Source organism: Sus scrofa, chromosome 1, assembly GCF_000003025.6.
Source record: "Sus scrofa isolate TJ Tabasco breed Duroc chromosome 1, Sscrofa11.1, whole genome shotgun sequence".
Taxonomy (NCBI): domain Eukaryota; kingdom Metazoa; phylum Chordata; class Mammalia; order Artiodactyla; family Suidae; genus Sus; species Sus scrofa.
This window is the reverse complement of record NC_010443.5, coordinates 283988-303006: the sequence shown is the minus strand read 5'-3', so window position 1 is coordinate 303006 and position 19019 is coordinate 283988. Positions and strand designations below refer to the sequence as shown.

General features: G+C 60.1%; 1 long non-coding RNA gene across 1 annotated transcript; it reads right to left on the bottom strand.

Annotated features, from left to right (window-relative positions):
* On the bottom strand, window positions 1953-17216 carry LOC110259814. The gene is made up of 5 exons (XR_002342130.1): window positions 12634-17216; window positions 11831-11938; window positions 11437-11641; window positions 9318-9430; window positions 1953-7487 (listed from the first exon to the last, which is right to left on the bottom strand). It is a non-coding gene; the product is annotated as an uncharacterized LOC110259814 (long non-coding RNA).

Below are 19019 nucleotides of genomic sequence, written 5' to 3'. Positions count from 1 at the left end.
TCAGTGGGTGAGGCGCTGCCCGACAAACTTACTAAAACATGGGATCCATTTCTAATCAAGATAAAGGACCGGGGACACAATGTCTGGCCATTTAGGGTATAAAAGCCTATTTCAGGGAAGTAATTATAGGCTTGGGATGGAATCTTAAACCCAAAGAATGAGAAATCAACTTACAGCCAAGATAAAGCTGGTGCTAATTTAGTACCACCTTCTAAGAACTTGCATATTCATTTCAAAAGAAGAATCTTCCCACCCGGGTCCCCCTGGGAGTCCAGGCATCCATCTGGGATGACAGGCCTTGCGCGGAATGCGGGGAGGCTGAGCCCTGTGCGGGCAGAGCAAGTGCTCCGGGAGGGACCCCAGCACCCGCAGCTGCTGACTGCCCTGACGGTGACGGATGAAGGCTGAACACGCGCTATGGATGCCATGCGGGCACATCACCCACATGGCCTGGTCTTGTCCCCTTAGCTGCCTCAAGAACAGAGAGGCCGTAAGAGTTTCCCGAGGTCTTTCTGCCCCCCACAGTCCTCTCACAGCCGAGCCGACACATATGGAGGGGGGGTTCCAGGACCACGCTGCCTCCAGGAGAAGGGGGGGTCCCAGGACCACGCGGTGTCCAGGGGAAAGGGGGGGGTCCCAGGACCACGCGGCCTCCAGGGGAAGGGGGGGTTCCAGGACCACGTGGCCTCCGGGGAAGGGGGAGCCCCTCGTGGCTTTTCAGGGCCCGCCCAGAGCCCCTCGCCTCTCTTATGCAGTCAGAAAAGGCTGAGTGGTGCTGATAGGACTGAGTCCTGGGCCTGTGATGGGGAAGGGGCTTCTCTGGACACAAGTGTCCCCAAAAAGATCTTCACACTTGGGACGAAGGAGAGGTAGGATATGGGTGCGGGGGAGGGGATAAAAGCAGTGAGAAGGTGCCACGTGGAGGGACCGAGGTCCGAGTTCTGCCACCTGGCTCTTCAGAGGTGGGTCTAGACACGGCAGCTGAAGCTGCCGCTCATCCCACACTGACCAAGCGGTTTCGTACCTGGAAAGGATCAAGTGGCTCAACAATCTGACTTAGTTTTTCAAATTAGACATGCGGCAGGGCCCTCATGTCCCCCTGCGCAATTTCAAGCATCCCGATTGTCCCTGTTTCCGTGCCAGCGTCCGCCCCGCCAGCCTGGGCCCTGCTCTCGCCTGCGGCCCTCCCTCTGCCCCTTCGGACTTGAGCTGGTTTCCGGTTTCCGCAGCGGCTGCTCTCGGAGCTGGTGCTCGGGCCCAGGCGTGTGGGAGAGCACGGGGTCAGGCCCCGCCTGCAAAGCTCTGGGTCAGAAGCCGCGGGGCAGTAGCTCTGGGGCCCTGGAACCAGCTGCCACACTCAGCTTCAGCACAGCCCCGGCTCCCCACCTCCGCTCCGCGGGTCACAGGTCTGAAAAGTGTCTCCGGGGCGGGTTCCCTGTGGACCCTCCATGGCAACCTGTGCCTTTTCCAGCTTCCAGAGGCGGTCGTGACCCTCTGCTCACGGCTCCCTCCACCTCCAACGGGCCTCTGGACGCGTCACAGTCCCCGTCAGTCTCTCTCCCCCAACTGGGGGGTGAGTTCTTGGCCTCTGCACCCAGGGGGGCACCTGCCAGTCACTGGCTTGGGAGCTGCCCTGAGGAACCGTTTGCATTGAGCCCAAACCAAACTCTAGCTGGTGGCGCTGCTGGTGGCTGCACACTGGGACACCATGTGCAGGCAAACCTGGCCGGCCCCCACCCTCTACGTCTGGCACAGGCGGAAAGCAGGACACCTCGCAGCCCCTCTGAGCGAGGGAAACTCCTACAGCAGGGGCTGCAGGGCCCGGGCCCCACACGGCCTGCTGAGGGCCGCATGCACGCCTTCCTCTGGGGCCGGTGATGAGGGCCCCTCAACGTCTGTGTCCTGGAGCCCAGGATGTGCTCCTGGGGCGAGGGACCTGGCAGGGAGCTCGGGTGCTGAGGAGCACGGACGGCCCGGGACTCTCTGGGCACCCCGGGGGGTCACCTGGAAAGGGGGCGGTAGAGGAGCTCAGGGACCGTCCACCCCGCCGGCCTCGGAGACACAGGACGGCACTGCCAGCCGAGGAAGGCAGGCGCCTCCAGAAGCTGGAAAAGGCTCAGCTGCAGGTGTGTTCTCCCCTGGAGCCCCCGGAAAGCGGGCACATGGAGCCCCAGAAGGGGCAGCATCAGCCCCCAGAGAGGAGGGGAGATGGCTTAAAAAATTAAAGAGGCTTCACACGGACCGATTTTAAGAGAGAGCAGAGTCTGCAAAAAGTGGTGGCATTTTTCAAAAGTCCGATGGATTGTTGGCAATCGCCTGTGTTTGTATCTGGATTTAGAGTTTGCAACACAATCACACATCGACCTCTAAGCATATGGAGGTCACAGAGGGGACTTCGGCTGGGCAAGGTTGAGGCACTTGCTCAAGGTCGCCCGGATGACGGCGATGCTGCGACGAGGCAGTGCAGCTCTGGACACCGCGTAGACCGATGCTGCGCTGTGCGTGTGAAGTAAAAGCCGAGGACCGTTTTCAAAGTGAAACTCCGTTCGTTCTCCTCGCCTCCACAGCAAGGGCAGTGAGAACCTGTGATTCCCCGAAACTGTTTCAGAGGATTACGACTGGACCCCAGAATCCTAGAAGTCTTCCAGGGGGTGCTGCTAACTGGAACACGACTCTCCCGGCCCAGGACCCCCTTCAGGCCCTGCGCCAGCCTGGTTCTTGGCGTCCCCAGAGCCCCCGTCTGGAGCTGCTCTCGCCGCAGCCGCAGGGGCGGGCTTGCGCCGGCTGCCCGGTCACCTGCTCTTTCATCAGCAGGCGCAGTGTCCAGGCCTGGGCGCCGCCTCATCAGGGCGTGCTCCTAATTGGCTGATGAATGATCAATCTCCGGGCCTGAGCCATGTGTTTCTCAGACGCCTGTCTGCTTGCAGGGGCAGAAGAGCGGCCACATCCATCACTGCCCACTGCCCGCCGGCCGCCAGCCTCCCCCAGGCAGGTGCACCTCTCCCTCAGTTTGGCTCTCTGGACACGCGCGTCCTACCAGCAAGCCACAGCCGGATGCTGCTAGAGCAAGTCACACTGTCCTAGGGTCCCACGACAAGCCACAGAGACCCCGGTTTCTACACCCCCAGGTGGTCCAGGGCCCGCCCGTCAAGCCCTGCCCACCTTGAGCAATGAGGGGCGAGTGGAGTGACACAGAGCAGGTACCTAGGGTGGGCCCCACACCAGCTCGGCCGGCAGGGCCAGGCCCAGGCATTGCTCAGAGCCGGTGAGGCACAAGCAGCTCCCCCATCTCACTGTCCCGCTGTCACCTCCACCTCGTCTACACTGACCTGGGCCCTGTACGCTGGTGTCATATCCACACCAACGTACACAGGCCAGGTGATGCCATTTAGGGTGGGCTGTGTGGATGTGGGCCCACGGGCTGGACTCCAGGGCAGAGGCCCTCAGCCCCACACTTGGAGGGGGCCCTCCATTCCCACTGCTCCTCCAGGAGTAGCTTCTGTGTTTGGACAGAGATTTTCTAGAAGGAAAACCAAGCCAGGGAACCATCCTGCTGGTGGCACTCCCAGCACCACGGCTCAGATTTGCTGAAGACCTAGGAGCTTTCCCGTCGGGCACAGAGAGGCTTCCCATCCTGGCACAACGAGAGGACAGCTCACAAGGAGCGGCCACCGTTGGCCTGGCCGGGAAGGGCAGGGAGTCGCCGGCGTGGGTCTCATTAGCCCCCCGCGGAGAGCCAAGCTCGAAGCGGGCCGGCCTCCTACCGCCTGACCCCTGCCTCTGGCTCATTCTTCCACAGATTAATTCCCCAAATTGACAGACTCCAGTGGCTGGTGGGCCCCGGGTCACTCAGTCACACTGGGTTCTGGTCAGTGTCAACCGGGCTTTACCCAGCGTCCGGGCTGCGGTGGGAGGAGAGGCGTCCGAATGCACAGCAGGTGTGGGCACAGCCCCCGGAGGGGGCGGCCCGGGGAGGAGGTGCGGGGCCAGGGTCCAGGGCTGTGCTACGCTGCCGCCGAGGCTCTGGGACGCACCGGGAGTCTCCCAGGGGAAGCCGGTTCCAGACAAAGGGTGCTGTGCCCAGAATAATAGCTGGCACTTGTGTAACGCACAGTTTGTAAAAACATCCTTCACGTCCGTCCGCTCACCACGTGACGCTCCAAACTGCCCTGCAGCTGGTGGGCAAAGCGCCGGCGCCTCTTCCTCAGTGGAGTCCAGAGGCGGGAGCCAAGACAGCACCCTTGCCGGGCCGGGAGTGCGCACATGTGCCTCCTGGGCAGGGCAGCCAGAAGACACGCTCCTCCAGGCAGCAGCGGGGTCAGGCCAGCACAAAGCGTCTGGACTCTCTTTTAAGGCCCTGATGGAGTCGCGGCTGCACACCCACATGCAGGGCGCCTCGGCCTCGGAACCTGAGCCCACAGATGCCGCGGCACCAGCTGTCCTAAGCCCGAAGCTGCTCCACCACAAGGACGCATTGGGCGTCCTCTCCCTTCGCATGTTTTCATTTTTAGGACGGCATAATCCTCAGCGCGAAGCTGCTGCAGGTGGGTCAGAAAGGAGCGTGAGGGACGAGGACAGGGGCGCCCGTGGGGCCTGGGCTTCGGAGCCCACGCAGGCAGAGGCCGGAGCCCGGCAGGGGTCTGGCCGGCCCCTCTCTCTGTTCTGGGTGGATTCTTCCACATGCACGGCAGTTCCCCCACTTCCGCCAGTGGGGGCCAAACTCCGCCGGCAGCACAGTGTCCCCCCGGCGTGTTCCCGCCTCCTGGATGGAGCGCAGCTCTGCCAGGCGCGGCAAGCGAGGCACCCCGCACGCACCAGGGCTCAGGGTCAGAGGTTTCTCACTCCTTCTGGGAGCAGATCCCGGTGGCTCCACACTTGGCGGCGTGGGGTCCACAGTGAGCAGAGGAAGGGCCCTTGCAAGGATGGCGACGTCCCAAACTCTGCAACCTGCGGGCCAATTAGGTTGCTAATGCTGACCTGAGAGGGAGCGAACCAGAGAGCCCGGACGCTGCTGGCTCTAAAGACGGGGAAAGAGGCCACAAGCCATGGAACGTGGTGCCCCCAGGAGCAGGAAAAGGCCCGGGAACCGACACAGGCCCCACGGAGCCTCCAGAGGGAACCGACACTCTCTGACCCCTTGATTTCAGCTGGGAGGACTGCGACTAAATTTGTGTCGCTTAAGACACTAAATGCGTGGTCATTGTCGCAGCAGCAGCAGTTCACTGACTCGGTCCTCGCCCCAAGCGTTCGGCTTCTGTGGGATGACTCGTAAAGGACGGTTTGCAAACAGGATGAGCCACTGCGGGTTCCAGTGTCACTCCCAGAGTCGCTTCCCCCTGCCGTTTCCACATCGTGATCTGGTGTGAGGCTGCCCCTTGGGGACAGCTCCACGCCCTCCTCCGTGGGGTCAGAGTCGCCAGAGGAGACTTGGGACCTTCGCGTGGCACCAGCAACCCCCACGGGGTTGAGATAATGAGGTTTGCAGCATTGGCCCGGCGGAGACACACTGCAGCCCCTGGCTTCCTCGCCCACGGGACGAGGGAGGAGGGACTGGGCACCCACGCTTCCCAGACACCCCACCAGGCATCACCAGAGCCCCCACCCCAGCCTCTGGGCCCCAGACCGGCCCAGGCTCTGGCTCCACAGCTGGCCCACACGGGGTCTGTGAAAAGCTGCTGGCAACCTGGGTGCGGGACTCCCAGCCCCCATACCACTGTCTCCCCATGTGCTCCCCCCAGCCCCACGCCCAGCATGACCGGGCAGGACCTTCCGCAGGCCTGGGGTGGGCCATCCAGCCCAGAGGCTCAGCCTGGGCACTACGCTGAGCCTACCTGACCAGATCCTTGCAGATACACACACACACTCACTCATGCACGTCCCCACACCCTGGTCTCCAGCACAGCAGCCTGCCCCCACGAGATGGGTCTGGAGGACACTGGGGAAGGCTCGCTCACTGGCAGCCAGTGGCAGTGCCCCAGATGTCTGCGCTGTGGTCCCCAGCAGCTGCGGCCCCACCCTCTCCCCTGCCCTGAACCTGAACCGCAAAGGCTGTGTGTTCGCCAGCTCCTGCGTAAGGAGCCTGGCAGATGTGGCCTAAGATCCGAGTGGCTGTGGGGGCACTGCCCCTCGCCAAGCTCCCAGTGCAGGCTCAGACTCACAGGCTGGGTCACAGGTCACAGCACTGCTGGCACTGCCATGGCGAGCAGTCGCGGTGTCTTGGAGGCTGGTCCACACCAGCAGGCTGAGTCCCCAGGAAAGCACCACTGGGGGTCTGCATGGGGCCCCGAGGTTGATCCCTGACCAGCCCAGCCACCTCGAGATGCAGTGACTAGGTTCTCAGGGCACAATGGAGGGGACGCAGGTTTGCAGAACGGTGGGCTCGGAGGGTGGGTGCCCGGCACGCAAGGCTCGGGGCCGTGGACAGGAGATGGGCCTGGCCCCCTGCCTGTGGTGCAGATCCCCCTGCACCTCAGTTCACCACCTGGGAAGCAGATGCCATCCTGAGGACGAACCACAAACCACCACCGTGCCCGACACAGCCTGGAACACGGTGCTGGAGCGACCACCGCATGGCAGCTTTGCAGGGAGCCAGCTGGAGTGAAGGGCTGGGCCCTCTCTCTCTGGGGCTCCTCCCTTCACAAGGAAAGTGGGACCCACGGAACTTTGCCGGCCTCTGGTCGTCAGGAACCATCGCCTGGCACGCAGGCCCAAGCTGTCCCACCCGGACACGGCCCCGCCAGCCCCTCTGCGGGAGGCTTTGCCGGCAGCCTCCAGGCCTGGACAGTTAAGCCGAGGGCTCCTCCTTGCCCCGGCCTGCAGTGGAGGCTCGCTCGGTCCGGAGTTGAAAGGACAAGGCCCCTGGCTGGCAGTCCGGCCTCCCACTCACACCTTTGTCTCTGGCGGGAAGGAGGCTCCCGCCAGCAGCTGTCCCACCAGGGCCCAGCTCAGGGGTTCTGGCCACTCCCTGCTGCAGGAGGGAGGCCAGGCGCACAGGTTGTCAGCAAACGTAGTGTCTGAACAGGGACAAGGTGAGAACGTGCTCTTCTGCCACCCACTGTGTCCTCCATGCGTCACTAAGGCCCTCCTTCCGGAGCAGCCGCTCAGAAACCCCCCGACGCCCTCACCTCTTAATCTTGGACAAGGAGACTTGGAGCTTCCAAGCACAATGTCCCATGGGCTCGAAACATCGTTTGCTGGAAGGCTGTGGACAAGGGGACTTGCAGCGGGCATTTGGGGCGGCCATCTGTTCGGGTGGCCCTGGTGGGCGTGAGCTCCCTCTGCCCCGCGTGGCCGTGGGTGCTGCAGCTGCGGACTGCACGTTAATTGTCTGTGAAACAGTCCGCCAGGCAGGTGCACAGGGAGAAATGCGGCTTCCAAGAGAAGCAGCCTCAGCTCCAGGGCAGACGACACGTGGCTGCTCAGGGAGCAGGAGACACGCAGGGGCGGGGGTGGGGCAGGAGAGGGTGGGGGCCCGGCTGGTGCACATTCTGTAAACAGAGAAGAGATTAGAGGTTCGGTTAGTTAATGCTGAAGGCAGAACACTTTGCCAAAGTTTGAGAGAACATTTAGAGATACTTTTTTCTCAAAGTGCCTTCAAATTGTGCTGTTTCTTTGGAAGCCTGTTTAGGGGGCCAATTTCATGCTGTCTTTTCAGAGAGAGACGTTCTGGAAATAATAGGAGTGAGTTTCCTATGACGGTGGTTCTGGGCTGATGCTTTACGCTGCAGGTGACATTTAAAATGGCAAAATCGCCTTCCTTTGCTCAGAGTGAGTGGGAAAAGCATGACGGCGTGATGGTGGTTCGAAGTCATGATCTCACGAGCCCACTGAGGAACCTGGGATGCCTTCCAAGGCCCTGAGCCCCACGGGCCCCGGCGCAGGACGGCCGTGCCCAGATCACAGCTGCTCACGCCTGCACTGGGGCCGGTCGGTGGACGGCAGCTGAGGGCTTGTCCAACCTCTGCGGACAGACCGCAGGGTGAGTGTTTAGGGGGCTGGCCTGGACTGGTGCCTGGGGTCCAAGGCCAGTGGGCCGCCCCCACTTCTTCCTGGGCCCGCCGACCCTTGGATCCTGGGCTGAAGAGGCCCTGGGTGCGTCCTGGCTCTGCAGTCGGGCCAGCCTGTGTGGGTCACTGGAGGAGGCTGCCTGTCCGGAACCGGGCCTTTGGGATGTTAGGCGCTCCATGCTCCAGGGTCCTGGGTGACAGACTGGGAACCCAGGGTGGTCACTGCACCCCCCCCCAACCCCACCCCCACTGAGGCCGAGAGGCCAGCAGGACAAGCATCCCCTCTCCCAGCCCGCAGGCCCTCCCACCCCAAAGGGGCTTCTCCCCGCTGCCTGGCCTTGTCCCTGGGCTGTGCTGTCCACCTGCTGAGAGAACGGAGGCAGCACTGACTCTAGAGGCGCCCTGCCCACGGGCCCTCGGTGCACGCCAGGCTGGGGGCCTCTCAGGCCAGAACGGGCGGAGGGAATTTGGTCTCCAAAGCCTAACGCAAAGGGTTAAACATCTCTTTATGTACTTGGAGTGCTCAGAATGACTTGCGCACAATAAATTCTGCCTAGTATTTCTCCAAAACAAAAAGCAAGGGGCAGTTTCCGGAGTTCAGAGCTTTCCTCCCTGCAGGGTGTCTCTACACGTGCCCTGTGGGCGGGGTGAGCAGCCATGACCTGCACGCTGACCGAGGGCACCCCCAGGGCTGGGGCTCCACCGAACTCCCTTTGGGAAACTGCCTGCTCCCACGAAGACGCCTGCCCAGCCTCCTGCCCAGCCTCCTGCTGGGGCGGAACAGGGGAGTTTTCAGGCAGAGCCTCGAGGCTCCAGGCCCGGTGCCCTGTGTCAGGGGCGAGTGGAATCCTGCTCCCAGAGTTGTATTGAAGGTTATTCATTGGCCAAGCGGCAGCTCCCCCCATCAGACTCCCAGCCACGGCCCCGGGACAGCAACGGCCACCCCCCTTCCTGATCAGAGCTGATGTCAAGGGCGTCTTCGCTGCAAGGCACCCACAGCACATGAGGTGGCCCTGCCTGCGCACCATAGTGTTGTCCTGGCTGAGTCCGTCTCCTGCAGCCCAGTGGCCACTTTCGGGACGAGACTCCCAGACTCAGCCAGGCGGAGGGTGCCTGAGCCTCTGCCTGTCCCCAGGGACCTCCTGGGGCTCCAGGCCAGACACTCCCTCCTGCCCCACTGAGCACAGCCGGCTCCAGCCCTGCCCGGCTCGCCCCAGGCCCTCTCATGGTCTGGTGGTGGCTGCTGGCACTCCGCTCCTTCCTGGGTACAGTGCCACCCCGAGTGGGCTCGTGACCGATCACAGTCCTCACCTGTCACCCTCCCGTAGTCCCAGGCCAGGTCAGCCTCTCCGCACCTGGGACCTGTCTCCATCTTCTGCAGGGGTGATGCTCAGCGGAGTTCCAGGGTTTGGTCACTGCTGCTCCTGAACCCACAGCACCAGACATCAGAAAATGCTCGGCATGTGTCTAGCAGGTGCCTGCCCTTCCTCCCAGGCCTGCTTCTCCTCATCAGCACTTGGGCGCATTCATTGTGATGCTGTCTACACCAGAACTGCTCTCAGGGCTGCTTAACTCAGCACCTGACCAGAGCACCAAAGAGTTGGTCCATCACCTGTGACAGCGTCACAGAGGTGCAGCGCTCAAATAATGTGTCATTCATTCGTTTTCTTGGCATGGGTCCAGCTTTGAGGGAAGCTCGTTAACCAGATCCCAGTACTTCAGAGCCTGCTCTCCCAGGATAAGGATGTGGTAGAAAGGCCCTCTCTGTGCCTGCTCCTGCCCTGAGTCAGCCACAGTCATCTCTCAGCGCAGACATGGTCCTTTGTCTCGCCCTGCGATCTGCCAGGGAAGATGGAGTTTCTGAGTCCTGGCTGCCCCTGGGGCAAAAGCTCATGAGTTAGAAGAGCAGCCTCCACACACCTTCCTCTACGGTCCTAAAGCTAGGCCTTCAGGAGTTCCCATGGTGGCTCAGTGTAACGAACCCGACTAGTATCCATGAGGACATGGGTTCGATCCCTGGCCTCGCTCAGGGGGCTAAGGATCCAGTCTTGCTGTGAGCTGTGGTATAGGTTGCAGATGCAGCTCGGATCCTGTTGCTATGGCTGTGGTGTAGGTTGGCAGCTATAGCTCTGATTCTACCCCTAGCCTGGGAACTTCCATATGTATGCCACTGGTGCAGCCCTAAAAAGACAAAAAAAAAAAAAAAAGAGAGAGAGAGAGAGACAGAAAAGCTAGGACTTTGGCAGACAGGCAGATGGCCAACAAGCACATGCAAAGATGCTCAACATTGCTAAGTATTAGAGAAATGAAAATCAAAACTTCCATGGGGTACCACCTTACACCAGTCAGAATGGCCATTACCAAAGAGTCTGCAAACAATAAATGCTGGAGAGGGTGTGGAGAAAAGAGAACCCTCCTACACGGTTGGTGGGAATGTAGGTTGGTGCAACCACTGCGGAGGACAATATGGAGGTTCCTTAAAAAACTGTATGAGGCAGCAATCCCACTCCTGGGCACACATCCAGAGAAAACCATAATTTGAAAAGATACATGTACCTCAATGTTCACAGCAGCACTATTCATGATAACCAAGACATGGAAACAACCTAAACGTCCACCAACAGTGGGCTGGATAAAGAGTATGTGGCACACATATGCAATGGAATATTACTCACCCATAAAAAATGAAATGATGTCATTTGCAGGAACACAGATGGACTAGAGATTCTCATACTAAGTAAAGTCAGACAGAGAAAGACAAACATCATATGATCTCACTTACATGAGGAATCTAAAATAGGACACAAATGAACTTATCTACAAAACAGAAACAAACTCACAGACATAGAGAACAGAGCTTGTGGTTGAAAAGAGAGAAGGGGGAAGGGAAATATTGGGAGTTTGGGATTAGCAGAGGCAAACTATTACACACAGAATGGAAAAAGCAACAAGGCAGTACAGCACAGGGAACTATACCCAGTATCCTGAGATGAACCATAATGGCAAAGAATATTTAAAAAAAGAAGTAGTTCGCTGTACAGCAGAAATTAACACAACATTGTATATCAATTACATTGCAATAAAACAATTTTTTAAGGCAATATGACTTCAGCTTATTTGGGGCAGAGGTCAAATAGCCACAGTTTTCTTGCAGAGCAATAGAAACACCTGAGGAAAGGAACAGAGACAGAGCGAGACCAGCAATGAAAACCAAAGTCTGAAAACAGAGTGCTACAGACTCGACACGCGGTCCAAGCCCCCCGAGGCCCAAAAGAACCACACGTAGGCGGCAGCCAGCTCTGCGCCCTGAGCAGCCCCTGAGGCAGGAGGGCAAGGGCCCCCCGGGCCACTCTGCCAGGCTGAGCCCAAGGTCATCAAGCTTCCCCCAGGGTCAGGCACTGAGGCCTCCTCCAGGTGTCACAGAACTTACCTCTGGAGCCAGCAGCATGTCTCAGCTAAGCTAACAGTACTTCCTGATGGGACCAGGCTGCCAATGACATCCTGCAATTCCATGGGACATCTGCTGGTCACCTTAGCCTTTCCAGGCCGTGATCTCCAAGTTCTCCAAGCCCAGGAGCACCAAGAATCGCCATGGAGACCTCCATCCACCAACACCCAGGGCCGACTTGGACCACCTGAGATGTAAACCAAAGGCCGAGACCAGCAGAGGCTAAAGAACAAAACTCAGGACCCCTCCTGAGCCATCATATGGGGAGGGGAGGCCATGAGGTGTAGACAACACAGTGTCATAGGGACTCTAACCCTCAGGTGTGAGTGGTGTAGACACTCCTGGTGTTTTGAGCTGGGCCCTCACCTGGGCTCACCTGGGCTTGCCACCTTTGTTCAGAGGTCATGTCTACGGGAGCCATGATTTCCATGTCCGCCCTCAGCTAAGAAGCTTGTTCTTCCGTGTGACAACGCCTGGGCCACAACTGGGAGGGGATGGATGAGCAAAGAACCATGGGTTCAACCTCTGCTTGTGGGGCCCTGGGACAGCACCCCCCCCACTTCCTGCTGATCTCAGGTGCCTGGGAATCCAGAGAGGGAACAAGCAGGTGAGGCCCTGCCCTAAGACCTGAGGCAGGCCTGGGGTCCCTCTGGATGGACCAGGCTGCTCCAGTGGACAAAGGCCTGGCACTTGCTGGCCCTTCAGGATGGAGCAGCAGGGCCGAGCCGCCTGCAGCCCCCAGGTGGGCGAGGTCGCCTCTCAGCCTTACGGCTCTTCATGGTGGGTTTTGCCAGGAGCCAGATTCCCCAGTTTTCCTCTAAAAACTAACCAATAAATTCTTTATTATTTTCTGATAATTTCCCCAAGGAAAAAATGAAAGCAGTGCAAAGACTGTAAATGAGCCGTTAGTTGTGCCCGAGGCGGATGACGGATTCCCCAGGTCTTTCTCGAATTCGGCGCAAGAGGTCAGCAGGAAGATGACCAGGACGACCTCCCCGCTCCGCTCTCCTCTTTTTCAGGGGCGGGGGGAGCCCGCCAGCCAGGAGCCGCAGGAAGGCCTTGGGAGTGTGGTCTTGTTCCTCGGGTTCCCCCCCCCCCGGCAGAGCATCCCTGAGACCAGCCTTCAGCACGCTAAGCAGCTTCCCCCGCAGCCTGGCGCCCTCCCCTTCGGAAACACACCAGCTGACCCGCAGAATCAAACAGCTCTTTCTTCTCTCTGAGGATGCGAAGCTCCTTAATCTTTACTGCCGAGGTCTGCTCCCTTATGAAATATTTATTGCCTGGAGGCACCCCCTGGAGAGTGGCCCGGCCTCCCCCGCCCCCCAGATGAGAGATCTGGGCAGCAGGGACGGCACGGTGTTTGCTTGGAGGCCGATGCCACTCCCAGCAAGTGGGGGCCGGGCTCCTGGGAGGCTGCGGCCTCCCTGGTGCCTCAGCTGCCCTCCGTGCAGGCAGCCGATGAGTCATGGTGACCACGACTATTTTAAGGAGGTCCTTTCGATGTTCTAGATGGTTGCAGCTGCAGTGCAATCCACACCGCCAGGACGACTGCTTCCCGGGAACCAGGGGGAGGTGGCAGCTGTGGAGCCAGAGCCCGGGGAGCGGACCGACTCCTGACACCACGTGGCCCCTCCTGGCGAGCCCAGAAAGCCCCCTGTAAGGGCTTCAGAAACAGACATTTAAAGGAGAAAGAAGAAGGACCAGTGTTCAAAGCAGCTGCTTCTGAAGTTCAGAAACCTCAGTTCAAGCCGTTCCCACCCCCCACCCCCAGTTCCGCCTCCCTCTTCCTGGCACTTGGTTTCTATTTCAACTGGAGAGAAAATGCTGCCCCCACAGCCGCCGTGGGAAGGTCCGGCTCCCCACCTCCCACGGGACTCGAGGACCAGATGTGTTCCGCTGGGCAGAGGCCCCAGGCCTGCCGGCCCAGAGCTGTCCTGGCCGGCCCTCCGCCCACCACATGCCCGCCTTCTCCCTGAGCTTGACCCAAGCCCCGTGTGGGCGAAGATGGCCAGATTCTGTCCTCGGCAGGGTCCAGGCGGCTGCAAAGGGCCAGCACGGCCCAGTTTCCTGTGGCAAGAGGTGGATCCCTTGGCCAGTACCTTACGACGTCCATGAAGGTCTCTGAAGCCCCAGGAGCTGATGAAACACGATGATGAAACTACGAATCACCTTCTGAGCATGCAGACCAGCCTCAGCTTATGCAGCCACCTGTCCACCTGGCATGCGAGCTGATCCAGTGCCCACTGTGCGTCTCTGGGCAGCTGGGATAGGACCTCGGTCTAGGCTGCTGCATCCGGAGACCAGAGACATGGTGTCAGGCTGTCCCTCTGAAGGCCCCTGCAGGCAGCCTCCTTCCTCCCTGAGACTGCCTCCCCCTGGGACCCCCACATCACCTTCCCACGAGACTGCCATCACCAGGTCAGGGTCCACCTGACTCCAGCAGGACCTCACCCTTACCGACCACGTCTTCCAGGACCCTACCGCGAAATCAGCTCACATTCTGAAGGACTACAGTGTAGAAACTCAACATACGACCTTGGAGGGGACACAAGTCAGCCCAAACAGAGCCATCTTCATCCATCAGCCACTGGATGGACTGCTCGGGGGCCCCACGGCCTGTCAAACCCAGGTGGCCCCAAGGCCGTCTCAGCAGACAAGCGGCCAAGCTGGTCTCTCGTGGATAAGGAGTGGGGTTGGCTCTCCCTCTGACGCCAACGTGTCCGCCACCCCAGCCTGGGCCAGGCTCCCAGGAGCGCAGCTGAGAGGGGGTCCAGCACATCCTCCTGGGCCCTGGCTCCACCTGGAGGAAGCATGGGGATGGGGCGGGTCACAGTGCTTGGCCCCGTGCTCGCCTGCGGCAGCCGGGTCCTTTCAGCCCTCCTGGAGCAGCTCACCTCCGCCTGAGCTCTGTGCTGGCTTCTGATCTCGTCTCAGAATCACAGGCAGGGACCCAGAGAGGTGGGATGGTCCCTGAGGGCCTGTGCTCAGGAGACACCACCCCCTCACAGGGCACCCCCTCACTCAGGAGCAGTGACGACAACCCACCAGTGCTGGGGACCAACCTGGGCTGCTTTCTTAGTTGGAGACACTGCCCATAAACAGACGAGGTTGAGCAAGAAAGCGTGGCGGGAGGTGAGGCCTGGGCGCGGCGGGAGGTGTCGGGGGCCCAGGATGAGAATAGGGAGCAAGAGGGTCGGGTCTCAGGGGACTGCGGAGTTCAGGGTGTGGCCGCCTACATTTGAAGCTCGCCCAGGTGCCCTCTGAAAGCAGGGCAGAGGAGAGGGCGCTGCAGAGGCAGAGGGGCAGCAGGCCTGCGGCAGTGACCCAGGCACCCGTGGGCCGGGTCCAGGCCACCCTGGTTGGGAGCGGAGGAGACATTGGGCTCTGTCCGGCTCAGGGAGCTGACCGTCTTGGGTGATGTTCGTGCAGGAGCACTGGGGCCACAGCAAAGCTCCCGTCTCGAGTGACACCAGTTGTCGGCTTGAGGAAGATTGTAGGAGATGATGTGGGGACGTGGAAGGCGACCTGGACCAGCTTAGTGCAGGTGCCCCGCCAGACATCCAGGGGCAGACGCTGGCTGGCTCAGCGTGGGCGTCCAGGACTGGGGAGGCAGATTTGATGGTCATCAGGCTAGATGGTTTGAAGGCCATGCTCCCCCCCGCCCCGGGGATGAGCCCAGATAAGGATGAGAAGGCATCTCCAGTTGGAGGCAGGGGGCCACCTGGGATAGAGGAGACCCCAGGTGGGGGTGTTCAGGCCGCCGGGAGCAGCACCGGGAGTGGGAAGGGGGCCAGCGCCAATCTAGCCATGAGCAGGTGGTAGCTCCGGGCCTAGCCCAGGAGACACCCTGATGGCGCTGGAGAGGAAGGGGGCATGTGACAGAGGGAGGGGTGCTGGCCAGCTGGGACCTGTGTCAGGTGTTTGCACCAAGAAATGGTGGCCAGGATGCTCCTGTCTGGAGGAGCCTTGATTTTTTTTCCCTCTGCTTTACTTTCAAGTATACATACCCACCGCTTTTGATCCTAGAAGACAGCCATTACTGGAAACAGGCACGGGCCCACCAGCCTTGCTAACCGGTACCCGCCCCGACCGCTTCTGCTGCAGACCCGGGCCCTTGCCGCCTCCCAAACCCAGCTCGTGCTGCTGGGCGGCTGGTGGAGCTGTGAAGGCACGCCTGCGTTTGAAGGCGTCTCTGCCACCAGGATCCACGTGACGATGGCCTTGACAGATGGGCCTCTGCCCCCAGAGCCTGGCCCTGACGTGGGGTGGGACTCCCCGCAGGCAGGGCAGGCTCTGCTGGCTTCGCACCAGCATCCTTCTGGTCCCAACCAGGCTGAGAGCGGAAACTTCAGGGTCCTCCGGCCCCGCGAGTGGGGAAGCTGCCATCCACGGGGCTGGGAACAGACAGGCTGCAGGATGCTGGGAGCTGCACCCTTGGTCCAGATGCCACCAAAACTCCGTCGTGAATCTGGAAGTCCCAGGACGCTGCGCAGCCACTCGACCCGGCAGCAGATCCCACCTCCTCTTGGCACCCTGCCCATCCCCGTGGCCTCCGGGGACAGAGCAGCACACTCAGCGCCCCGGGGGTTGTTTTAAGCTCCGGTTCCCCCCGACGAAGTTGTCCTCGGTCGCAGTCACGACGTAAAGCAAACGAAGTCTTCTATTATTAAACTTCGTATCTAGAGTCACACGAGCAAATTAAAGTTTACAGGTGAGAAGGAAGGCAGATGTTATATCTCTAAGAAAGGGAAAAACCGTAGACGAGCAGGTCTCGCCAGCACAGACAGGCGGGTCCTTTGACGAAAGGCGGAGCCGGCAGCACACCCCAGGTTCGCTGTTTTAACCCCAGGGCCACTTCTGAGTGGCGCTGGAGGGACGGCCTGTGCTCCATGGTTTCTGTCACCGTTCATCACGAGCGTAGGATTTTGAATTTAGAACCACCAGCTCATGGTGACGACAAAAGCAAGCCGAGCTTTTGCTGCTTAATTGTTTTCAAATTCTCTGGAGATATAGACCCCGCCCCCATGCCGAGACCCCAGAGCTTCACCCACAAGACAGACAGCCCTGGATGGAGCCACAGATGCCAGCACCACTTCTCAAGGACAAACATTTCTCACAAAACCCAGGGCTTTGGATGGGCCACCAACTTAAACGCAAAAGCGCACTGCTCTGAGCACCTCTGTTCTCGAGAACCACCTGGGCCTGTGGGGACTGAGGCGCTGTCCTCAGCCCAGCTCATGTGGCCACTTGCATGTCATCGCCCGGTGGGCCCAGGACTCCCTGACTGGTCAGTGCCATGAAGGGGGCATCTCTAGGTGGCCACAGGCAGGGGGCAGCTGGCCCCTTTGTCCAGAGGTTGAGCTGAGGGAGCGTGGTGTCGGGAATTCGGTTCTTGGTGTTCCCACGTGGCACAGCCGGCTGAGGAGCTGGCATTGTCACTGCAGCAGCTCAGGTTGTCCTGGCCCTGAAACTTCTAGATGCCCAGATGCAGCCAAAAAAAAAAAAAAAAAGAATTTGGTTCTTCCTGGTCCCTAGGACCCTGGGAGGTGCAGAAGGCTCTCCAGGCTGCTGGTGTCCGTGCCGCCTGGGTGACCATGCCCTGCCAGTAGTGTGGCCTGTGGACTCTGGAGGGTTGAGGACGCAGGCTGATGGCTTATAGCGGTGTTTCCGTGAGGGCTGAGGGTCCCCACAGGGCCTCCCAAGGGCAATTGCCATTGAAAACACGAAGGTTTAATAAAATTGTTTTTCTCTCCCCAGCTATGCAGCAGACGGGGGGCTCCTGGGAGGTGGGGGGCGGGGGGCTGGGCCTTGCCAGGCTGTAAACAGCTATTACACTGATCAAAGGAGCTCTGTGCACCTAATTACAGAGCTTAAAGACGAAGGGGGTGCAAGGTTTTACCCACGATGGGGACAGACTTTGGGTTGAGTTAATGCATCGTGACAACTTGCGGGGTTCCACGGTCGGCTCCGCGGGGCCCCCGACAGCGGGCCACCTTGTCCGCAAGACAGGCCCAGCCAAAGGCAGAGGGCCAGCTATTTGCTGCCTGAACCCTCCCTTCACACGAGAGGAGGTAGATGGCGCTCTAATCACACGAAGGAGTGAGAGTTTCAAGATGCGCGTGGGAGGAACAAGCCACGGCGCTTCAAGATGAAGATGCTGCCATTCAGACCTGGGGTGAGAGCAGCGGGAACCCATGCCAGGGTGACAAGGGGACAGCTGGGACACAGTCACCCCTGCCTCCAGACGGCGCTCACCGGCAGGCCTGCACCCTGGGACAGCTCCCACGCCCTCCTTAGGAGCATGATGGGGCTCAGGGAGAGCAGAGACTCACACCGGCCTTGCCTGGGCCATGAGGGCACTGCCCAGGCTCTGTGGGGCCAGACAGAGGCCCAGGCCTCCTGCCCCGACTACGCAGACAGAGGTCCAGGCTCTGAAGGGACAGAGTGGACGGAGGCCCCGGCTCTACAGGCACGGTGTAGACAGAGGCCCCAGCTCTGCAGGCATGGTGTAGACGGGGCCCAGGCTCCGCAGGCGCAGTGTAGACAGGGGTCCAGCAACATCTCCTTGGATCCGCCAGCACGTTCCCACTGTCCACTCCCAAGCGCTGCATCCGGCCGGGGTGGGGCCGTGCGGCAGGCAGGACCCTGCAGCCACACCGCGCTTGGGGCAAGGACCCTCGGTCAGCCCGGCCAAACATTCTTGAACAACACTGCACCCTGGGATCCTGCTTTTTCCTCGCCCTCTCGGAGACAGACGTGTGCCCCAGGCCAGGGCTCTGCCTGCCTCCGGACCCCTCCCATGTCCTTTGCAGGCACCGTGCAGTGGATTCCTAGGCATCCAGTCCTGCCTGCCTTCCGCCTCCTGGGGGCCCTGCAGTGGCCAGGCTGCAGCTCAACATATTTTTCTTGCTCTGTTGTGTCTACACCCTGCAGACTGTGCAGCAGTGTGTCAAAGGAGTCAGAACCAGCTGTCCTGTTTGCCTTGGAGGACCCAGCACCAGGCAAGGAAAGTGACAGCGGCCACGAGCACCGGGTTCCAGAGACCGTTACAAAGATGGAGCTGTAGCAGTTGAGGGTCTCAAAAAAAAAAAAACCCCACGGGTTGTGTGTGCGTGCGCATGCATGCGTGTGTGCACGCGTGTGCATGTGTCTGTGTGTATGTGTGTGAATTATTTTTTAAAGAATTGGCTCACGCAATCGTGGGGGCTGACAAATCTAAACTTTGAAGAGCAGCCCACCAGGCTGGAAGCTCAGGCAGCATTTCTGTATTGCAGACTTGAGGTGGATTGCTTCTTTTCTGGAAAAACTCAATTTTTCCTCTACTGTCTTCAACTGCTTGGATGCGGCCCACCCAAACATGGCGGGTCATCTGCTTTCCTCAGGTTCAACTGATTCACATTTTAATCTAACCTTAAAAAATATCTTCAGAGCAACAAGGTGGCATTTGACCAGTTACTGGGCACAGTGGCCCAGCCAGGTGGACACGTAAACTGACCATCCCTGGAACTTTAAGTCACTCACTCAGCGGCTGGTGTTGCTGGGATCACAACTGGCAAGGGCCGGCC